A 9,802-nucleotide genomic window follows, 5' to 3' on the forward strand; every position below is an offset into this window, starting at 1 on the left:
GAAAGGAATGAAGAGCAATGAATAGGTTAAATATATGTCTTTAAGCAAATACATACAGTATCTGAGCAATAAGAATAATGTCTATGTGGTTTAAAGTATACGCTGAAATGAAATTAATGTCAATGACTGAAAAATCAGGAGCAGAGTCAATTGGATTAAGATATCCCAAAGTTCTAGCATTGCCTAGGAAATGTGGAGTGCTGATTTATTTCAGAGGCATTTGCACAGATTTTATAGAATACATAAACATATATATACATACACACACACATTTATATCAGAGTAAAATCAAAACCCAAAACAATTGCTTTTTGAGAATTCTCTAGTTTTAAAAATAATTAACTTTATTTTATATATTTATTTATTATTATTATTTTATTTTATTTTATTTTTTTTGGTACGTGCCCCTAGCGGGAACCAAACCAGGACTCTCTGGTCTGTAGGCTAATGCTCCAACCGCTGAGCCAAACCGGCCAGGGCTAATTAACTTTATTTTTTATGTTAAATGTAAATATAAAAAGTATACAGTGAAATGTGATGCTAACATCTGCAACAAAAACAAATTAATAAAAATAATTTTTTTTAAAAAAAGAAGAAATATGATGCATGTATAAATCCTTGTTATCAGCCAGACGAGTGTATAGAAGAACATTTCCATCAGCCTAGGAAGAGTTTCGTCAAAATATTTCAGAGGGAACCGCTCTTCTGTTCTGATACTTCATGGAAATGGAATCACATGGGACTCACAGATGGGTACATCAAAACAGATATGTTTTAGATATTCCAAAATATTTTGATAGACATCTTTGAATATACTGTTTGGGGGAATATCCTGATGGATTATTTGTAGCAAAACAGCATTCACCCTGAAAACAACTAAATTATGTCTGAGATAAAGGAATTCTGTCTGAAGTTTTTGGACAGCTACCAATAAAGCTAGGACCTGGGTGGGGGGGGAGAGAGAGAGAGAGAGAGAGAGAGAGAGAGAGAGAGACTCATTGAAATAACATTGATTGTCTGCCTGTTCCCCTCAGGGCTTTTGCCAGTTCTTGGCAAGAAACAAGAGACTGAGAAGCTAGAAAGAGGGCAGCTACTAGGACTCAGAGAAAACAGCAACACATTAAAAAGTTCATGGACCTGGATAGAAAAGAAGACTAGAAAGAGGAAGGAGAAAAAGGAGGAGGAGGAGAAAGAGAACAACAGGTGGTTGTTTTTACTGGGGAGTAACAATCCATTATGTGAATATACAACAGTTTGTATATCACTTTTGTTATTGATGGATATTTGGGTTTTATCCAGTTTTTTCCTGGTACAAATCACATTGCTATCTATGAACTTTTTTTAGAACCATTTTTGGATGTATGCATTCATTTTTCTTGGGAAGTAAATATAAGTAATATTACCAGGTAACAGGATAGGCATATTTTTAACATATGGAAACTGCCAGATATTAGGAAAGTGGTTGTGATCAAGTACAGTCCAATCAATATCACACTGTAATCGCATACACACTCAGACCTTGGGGAGGGGGGGAGAACAACTTTAAAAATCTATGTTTTTTAGGGTTTTCATCTTCACCTTGTTCCAGATCCTTAATGGCATCTATGAAGATGGCTGTGGCCCCACCAAGTGTCACCTGGCTATTCCCGTCTGACAGCAGGGTCAGAGGCGCTCCAGGGCAGAGCACCCATGTCTGACTCACCAATGCCAGGGAGAAACAGATGCCTCTCGAGTGAGGGGGATCCGGGGATCCCCTCTTCCCAGTCCTGGCTATACAACTGTTCAGCTCTGTGCCATTTAAAACGGTTTCTTCGGCTGAACCCTATATCATTTTATTAACCAATGTCACCCCAATAAATTCAATAAAAAATTAAAGGGTTTCTTGCACTTGCTTTCCATGCCTCCCTTTTCTGGCCTGGATGGTTAGCTGGTCATGGTCACAGGCCTCTGTCATAGCTTTAGAGCAGCCCAGGCAGGAACCGAAGGGGCCGCTTTGGCTCGGAGAACACCGTGGAGACCCCTTTGGCGAAGAGGACCCGGAGAAGAGCTGAGACGAGAAGGCTTGTGCACAAGGAGCGCGCGGGTCGGGCGCATCGGAGCAGAGGCGAGGCAGGGTAGGGAGGGACGGTCCTTCGGTTCGCAGGTGCATTGGAGGCCCGTTGGTTAGGCGGGTCCCCGGCGGCGTCCACACTGCTGGGCGCAGAGGTGCCTGGGGCGCAGACGCACCTAAGCCGCCGGCTCCGGCCGCTGCCGGTTGCAGGGGCGTCTGCGAGGCCCACGCGTGCACCGACGCCGAATGCAGGAACTGGAAACCCGCGTTTGATGCAGGACCCCGAAGCCAAACTGGGGTTCCCGGGGCCCTGGCTCGCGGGCAGTCGCAGAACGTAAGCCAGGGCCTCTTGAGGGAGGTATTCGGGCCAGCGGGATGATGGCCCTGGGGCGTTTTTCAGTTCAAAACGTTGATGGCCACAATAGCGTAGCAGTTCGTGAGGTTTTCATGTGCACCGTCGGGTACAGGAGTCCGCCGTTTCTGTGGTATAATGGTTATCAGTTCGCCTCACAGGTGGAAAGTCCTCAGTTTGAAACCTGGCGGAAGCAATCCGTTATTTGGGGGATGCCAACCTTTATTTTTTTCCTTTCCCCCAAACCATGGGTGGAGTCAAAGTCCAATGACTACCTAACTGGAGTCCAAGTTCAATGGCTACTCACCTCCTTTGTCGCCTCTCCCTCACACTGCACACTTATCTTTAGATGCAGAATTTCCCGGACCTTCCCGTCTATTGTCCGAGTCCTCGCTACAGGCTGAAACCACACACGAAATCCTACTCGCTCCCACCGCCAGACGGAACAACTCTGAATTCATGGGCCATTGGGAACCACACTTTGGAAGGTCTCAGTAGCGGGAATAATCAGCCCTCAGCTGACCTACCTAAAAAAGTCATTAAAGCAAGCTCCTAAGGGATCAAAGTGTTGACAAGTAAGTCATTTAACTGGACCCCATGACAAAACTCAAGATTTGTAAAAATATCAAAATAGCCTGTACTAAAGAAGGTGAACTTTGAATATCTGCCATCCAATCAAAGAATGCCAGCCATGCAAAGAGGCAGGAAAACAGCACCCATCATAGGGAGAATAATCAATCAAAACTGAGCAGAACTGACACGATGTTAAAATTAGCAGAGAAGACTTGGAAACAGTGTGATTGTGTTACATATGTCCAAAGAGTTCAGCAGAAACGTGGAAAAATACCAAGGGCCAGAATTGAACTTTAGACATGGAAGTGATAATGTCTAAGATAATAATAAAGATTAGAAATTGCAGGGGAGGGGTGGTGGTAATTAGAGGACATAAAGCCATGAAACATCAGGGAAAAAAATCAAAGCAGAAACTCAGTCTAAAAAATTAAAAAATATAAACATAACATCAGTGAATGGTGAGACCTAATTAAAAGGCCTAAACACACGTAAGTGGAGTCTCTGAAAAAGACTGGAGGAGAAGAGACAATTTTTGAAGAAACGATGACAGAAAACTTTCTGATCATCATAAAAATGATAAACTCACCAATCCAAAAAGCCAAATGAATGCAATGAACAAGCCCAAGAAGCATGATGACAACCACATCTAGTCACATTATATTTAAATAGCTTAAAACCACTGGGGGGAAAAATCTCAAGAGTAGCCAAAAGGAAAGACACGTGGTACATACAGAAAATAAAAATAAAGATTATGTTAGATTTCTCATCAGAAACAGTGCAAGTGAGAAGACATCGAGCAGCAGCTTTAAGAGACCGAGGGCTGGGAAGTCAAAGTGGAATGCTATGCCTCCCCCAACCCCCCAGGTTTTCAAAAATGAAGGTGAATGATGACATTTACAGACACACACATGCTGAAAGACTTCACCAGCAAACTCACACTACAAGCATGTGAAAGGAGTCCTCCAAGAAGGACACTGATACCAGATGGAAATCTGGGTGTACACGAGCGAATAAAAGACGTCAGAAATGGTACCTGCATGGGAAAATGTTAAGATGTAAGGTGTTTTTCTTATTATTTACATCTCTTTAAAAATGTGGTACTGATGAAACAACAGTAATAAGGGTGGATTCTGGGGTTTATGGTATATGTAAAGTGATAAAGTGTAAAGTGTGACAACCACAGCGTAAGGGCGGGGGAAGGGGGGATGGGAAGAGGCAGCTACCACTTGAAGGCAGACTGTAGTAAATTCCAGATGTGTGCTATAGAGCCTAAAGCAGCCTCTGAAATAGCAAGAATAATAGGTAATAAGTCAATGAAATGAAAGTAAATGGATTCCTATAGAAAAGCATGTAAATACTACAACTCTTTGGAGACTCTACATGACAGAAATGCTTGAACAGGTAGCCAAAATTTACGTGTACAAGAATAATGAGTATGGAAAGAGGGCCCCTCTTAATGGCTGAGAGTGAATGTGCAGTGGAGAAAGAAATGGTTTTGCTTTGTGAAACCGCAAGTGGACGGATTAGAACCACCAACCTCGTAGTCACAGCCAAGCGCACTAACCAATTGCGCTACAGAGACGTTCAAGAGTATAAGCTGTGAAGCTACTAAAGACCACGGGCTCGGTCACCGCCAGGTGGAGTCACTCGCCTGTTGCCGGCCGACCGTGCAAACTCCAAAACCTCGGAAAACCGGAGTGATGGAATTCACGCGTGTTGGTCGCGTTTGAAACCCGTGCATTGGGCGCTTCTGAAGGCAGTGGGGCAGCCGCACGGTCTCCCTGGCCTTGCCGAGCTCCCGCCGCAGATGCCAGCGCCCCGGAGACGCCCGGGACCGCGACTCCCCGGGCCTGAGCCGAGTGGGGCCCAGGGGAAGCTGAGCGGCCCTGAGCTCCAGTGATGACGCTTCCCGTTTGCTCCGTCCGCACCCGACCGTCTGCGCCGCTGGTGCTCCCCGGGCTCCACTCCGCAGCGGTCGGGGCGCCGGGAACCGGGAAGAGTGGGTGGGGTGGGGTCAAAGGGGCCAGTGCAAAGAGGCGGGAAAGTGCCGTGGATGAGGACACTCGGGCCGCATGTGGGGAGAGGAGAATTGCTGGAGCTTTCTGTTTTGTTTTATCATCAGAATTAGGAGAAAGAAAAGGAAAAACGGAGAGCGAGCAGGAACGAGAAGTTGTTCAAGAACAAAGCGCAGTAAATGGAATGGTTTATGTCAAAGCCCAGGGCAAGAAGGGAGGCTGGCACCTGGGTGTTGGCGCGCCGTGATCGTATAGTGGTTAGTACTCTGCGTTGTGGCCGCAGCAACCTCGGTTCGAATCCGAGTCACGGCAAGATCCCTGGTGTTAGAGCTTAACTTTTACATGTGTTCAAACCCGCGCAGGCCGCGGCCCTTTCTTATGTGGGGGCACAGACCAGCGCTTTCCTCTGCCGCCACCATTTCAGGGAAAGGGAAGGAAACCCCCCACTGCACTAACCCGGCCACCCTCTGTGCTCAGACTCTCAGCACAAACCCAAGGAAATGCGTTCTCTTCAGTGCAGCCCCAAATACCAGAGTCCTTCATACCCAACTGCCCAGCAAGGACTCTCATGTGCTGTCATTGCCGGAAAATGCTGCTTGTATCTTAAATTCTAAAGGATCTTAAAGACCCAATTAAACAAAATAATACAGTTTGCATCAGATAAGTGACATCTCCTGGGTAAACCTGTTTAGCTGCTTAAACCTTGGCTCTTGGGAAACTCTGCTTCTGGGACTTTGGCAGTCCTTGGCCATTGGTCTCCCTTCCTCCTCCTCCTCCTCCTCCTCCTCCTCCTCCTCCTCCTCCTCCTCCTCCTCCTCTTCTTCTTCTTTCTTTCTTTCTTTCTTTTTCTATTAATTAATTTTTGTTACAGATGTTTCTCCTTTTTCCCCCACTTATTTCCCCCTCCCTCCCTGCCCCATTGGTCTCCTTATATTCACCGTATCCACCTCTCTAGTATGCTCTCAAGGATTTTTAAATGCCTGTGAGCAGCCACTCACATGCCAAATGGTATCCATCAGAATCAGACACCTGGAAGAATTCAACAACAGTAGACACTTAAATGATGATGACAGTGACCACATGATCCTGCGTCCTGACGACTCAACTAGTGGAAACAGCAAATATGTGATTCTTTGGCCTGACTACGTCAATGGTGGTAATGGAGAGTAAGGAGAGTAATGCTATACTGGTTTGTGATACTGCTGAGAGCATCACCAACAGGGGGAAATTGTTAAAATCACACACAAATGGCTAGATGGTAGGGTAGGGGGTGTGTGAAAGGTATTAAGAAGTACAAATTGCCAGTTACAAAAATAGTGATGGTGATGTAAAGTACAGCATAGAGAATACAGTCAATAACAATGCAATAACTATATATGGTGTCAGATGGGTCTAGACTTATTGGGGTGATCACTTCATAAGTTATATAAATATCTAAGCAATATGTTGTACACCTGAAACTAATATAATATCGTGTCAACTGTAATTGAAAAATAAAATTAAAAATTAAAAAAAAATAAATCAAACACAAATGGGGATCAGACTTGAAAATTCCCTGAGCAGACAAAGTAGTTTAATCAGACAAGCAAAAGTTAATTTAGCTCATTTTGCACAAGTGAAACTTAAACTTGGGCCATTTCTATTTAGTGCCTCCAAAAATCATAAAACGTAAACCACTTTTAATTTTTTTTTCTTTATTGATTTTTAGAGAGAAAAAGGGAGAGGGAGAGAAAGATAGAAACATTGATGAGAGAGAGAGCATCAACTGGCTGCCTCCTGCATGCCCCCCACTCGGGATCAGGCCCACATCCTGGGCTTGTGTCCTGACTGGGAATCAAACTAGCAACCTCTTGGTGCATGGGTCAATGCACAACCACTGAGCCACACCAGCCAGACTATAAACCACTTTTAAACAATTCCCTATAACTAGGAAAACTCTAATGTTATTACCCAGTGATTTTCGACCTTTCTCACCTCATGGCACACATAAACTAATTACTAAAATTTGCCACACACCAAAAAATATGTTTTTTGCTGATCTGACAAAGAAAAATAAATATAATTTTAACTCATTCATACCAGATGCCTATTGTGTTGGCTGTTGTCATTTTTTTTAATTTGACACTCTAAGAGCAAAGAGGTCAGTGCCCAACTAAATAGTCAGGTATTGCATGTTTTCAAAATTTTTGCAGCACACCTGTTGAAAATCATTGTTATAACCAATCACTGTGATGAATAAACAGTCACTCCCCCCCCCCCACACACACACATTAGCTACTTTATAACAATTTACCTCTGAGCCTCATTCCCTATTTGGTTTGAGTGTTCCTGATTTCCTGAACTGTCTTGTGGTGCACAATACTCCCTTATTGATTACTATTTCAGTGATCCAGTCGTTTTACTTCTGCTCTTTGGGAACTTTTGATGGTGCCTCAACATGTACATCTGCTAGATCAGGCCAGCAGGAGAACTCCACTTCATACTGTTGTCATGTGTGCCTGGGTGTAGTGACTGCTCCGTCAATAATGTAGACTCACCCAAATCATCATCATTGTCCTCTGCTTTGTTTGTTAGCAATCACTGTCCCGGCTCCTTTCATTTTGGCCTTTTCTAGAAATTCACGAAGTTGGAGTCACAGTGCAAATACACTCTGCTGCACACTTCTTTTTCTGCATAACATCTCTGATTTTATTCATTGTTGAATAAAGTGGATGTCATTGCTGATTCAATAATTCAGTTGTTCGCCATTTATCCAATAATGAGCATTTGGGCTGTTTCCAGTTTGATCTATTGTGAATACAGCTGCTTTGAACATTCTTCCCATAAGAATGGGAAATATATATATATATATAAATATATATATATATATATTTGTGGACATATGCTTTTATTTCTCTTGGGAAAAACCTAGGTGAAGAATGGCTGGTACCCAAGAGTGTTATACACACATTTCATAAAAACCACAAAGCTTTTCCCAATGCAGTTGTGCCATTTTATGTTCCCACCACCAATGTGTGAGAGTTGTGGTTGTTCAACATCTTGCCAAGATTCGGGTGTTTCCTCTCCTTACAATTTTAACTGTGCTACTGGGAGTAGTGGTATCTCCATGTGGTTTTAATATTCATTTCTCTGACAGCTAAAAATACTGAACATTCTATTATATGTTTTGTCGGTCATGTGTATAGTATCTTCTTTTCTAAAGTTTCTTTTTATGTCTTTTACCCATCTAAACACCTTGGGTTGTTTAATATTTTTATTATCAGGTTAGAGGAGCTCATTACACATTATAATTACGGGGTCTTTGGTCAGATATATTTTGTGAATATTTTCTCTCTGTGTGTGGCTTGTCTTTTCACTTTTTTAGTGGCATCTCTGGATGAAGTTCAACTTATCATGTCTTTTTTTTTTTTTTTTTTTGTACATATTTTTCCTGGGCCCTGTTTAGAAAATCTTTGCCTAATAACAAGTCACAACACATCTTCAAAATGCTTTATACCTTTAACTTTTATGCTTTGGTCTATAGTTCACCTCAAATGAAATTTTGTATGCAATATGAAATAGAAATAAAGCTGTTCCATCCCCCTCTCCCCCACGCCCCAGACCTATTTTCTCTCCCCATTGAACTGCTTTATTGAAAACTAATTTACCAATCGAGCTTAGGTCAGTTTCAAGTCTTTCAACTCAGTCCATTTATCAGTTTGTGTATGATGATGTCACGTGCACACTGCCTGGTCCGTAAGAGCTCATGGTACCTCTTAAAGACAGGAAGTGCAAGTCCCCTGTTTATGGTTTTGTTTTATGTTTTTGTTTTTTCCACACAGCGCAAGACGTTTTGAAGCATATAATAGCTCATGTAACCATCATATAGCTCAAGATATGTCTGCTTTTCAACCCTCTCCTACATGTTTGCCCCCTTGTGGCCAAAGATCCTCCATTGTAGCCTCCGGGGAGAAGCAATCTCAAGCTCTCTGCTGGAGGGCTGAACACTGGAAATGATGCAAACACAGAGTCTGAATTTTCCAATGGGGCTGGTGGTGGGTAGTGAGCTCACTTTTCTGGTCTTTGAAAGTTTTCTTTAATTATTTCTGACTGTGACATGTACAAAGCTTTGTGCTATTTACAATTTCCTTTCTTTCTAGGGAGATAGTCCCACGGAGGGCCCCCAGTTTGCTGAACTGATCACTGAGTGCAATGTTGCAAATGGGAGGCTGAGGGAGAGGATATTTTTCCTGCCTCTGAAAGATGAGGAAGAGGGCAGATAAGGGGAAGAACAGGCTGTAACCAGAACAGCGATTTCAGGGGTCTGGCACTGGATGTCAGCGACTGGAGAAAGAGGAAACACTGATGAGCGTTTCTAGGGAAAAGAAACTTCGGTAGAAACATGTTTGTATAATGTGACAGCCCCAACAATAGTTGCTTTAAAAAAAAATGTAGGGATTTTAGTAAATGCTTCACACCAGATTGATCTTTCTTCCTATAAGAGCAGTTGGGAAAATAAAAAGTATTCAATGGCATCCTTGGAATCCACGAGGATCTTGGCCAGGGAAGTTCAAGTACTATCCACTGGGAAGACTAGGGATCGCCTATTCACCGGTAGCCGGGTCATCATTTTCTGCTTTGTCTGTTTGGGCAAACTGGAGATCCGGACTCCACTCACCGTCACCAGCCACTGGCGGATGCGGGTCCACAGGAGGTCGATTTCGTGGTCTTGAAACCTCACAGGATGTTCTCTTCTCTTCTGCCTACCTAATAAGAAGATTCAGCGCCTTTTTCTCCTGTCAGGACGCTTCGGGGTCCCTGGAGGACAGGACT

At 43.2% G+C, this 9,802-nt stretch overlaps 1 non-coding gene across 1 annotated transcript; it reads left to right on the forward strand.

Moving 5' to 3' along the window:
- The first annotated feature begins 5,230 nt into the window (after positions 1-5,230).
- TRNAH-GUG lies at positions 5,231-5,302 on the forward strand. Its single transcript has one exon. It is a non-coding gene; the product is annotated as a tRNA-His (tRNA).
- The last annotated feature ends 4,500 nt before the right edge of the window (positions 5,303-9,802 follow it).

Source organism: Molossus molossus, unplaced genomic scaffold (genome assembly GCF_014108415.1).
Source record: "Molossus molossus isolate mMolMol1 unplaced genomic scaffold, mMolMol1.p scaffold_m16_p_20, whole genome shotgun sequence".
Taxonomy (NCBI): Eukaryota; Metazoa; Chordata; class Mammalia; order Chiroptera; family Molossidae; genus Molossus; species Molossus molossus.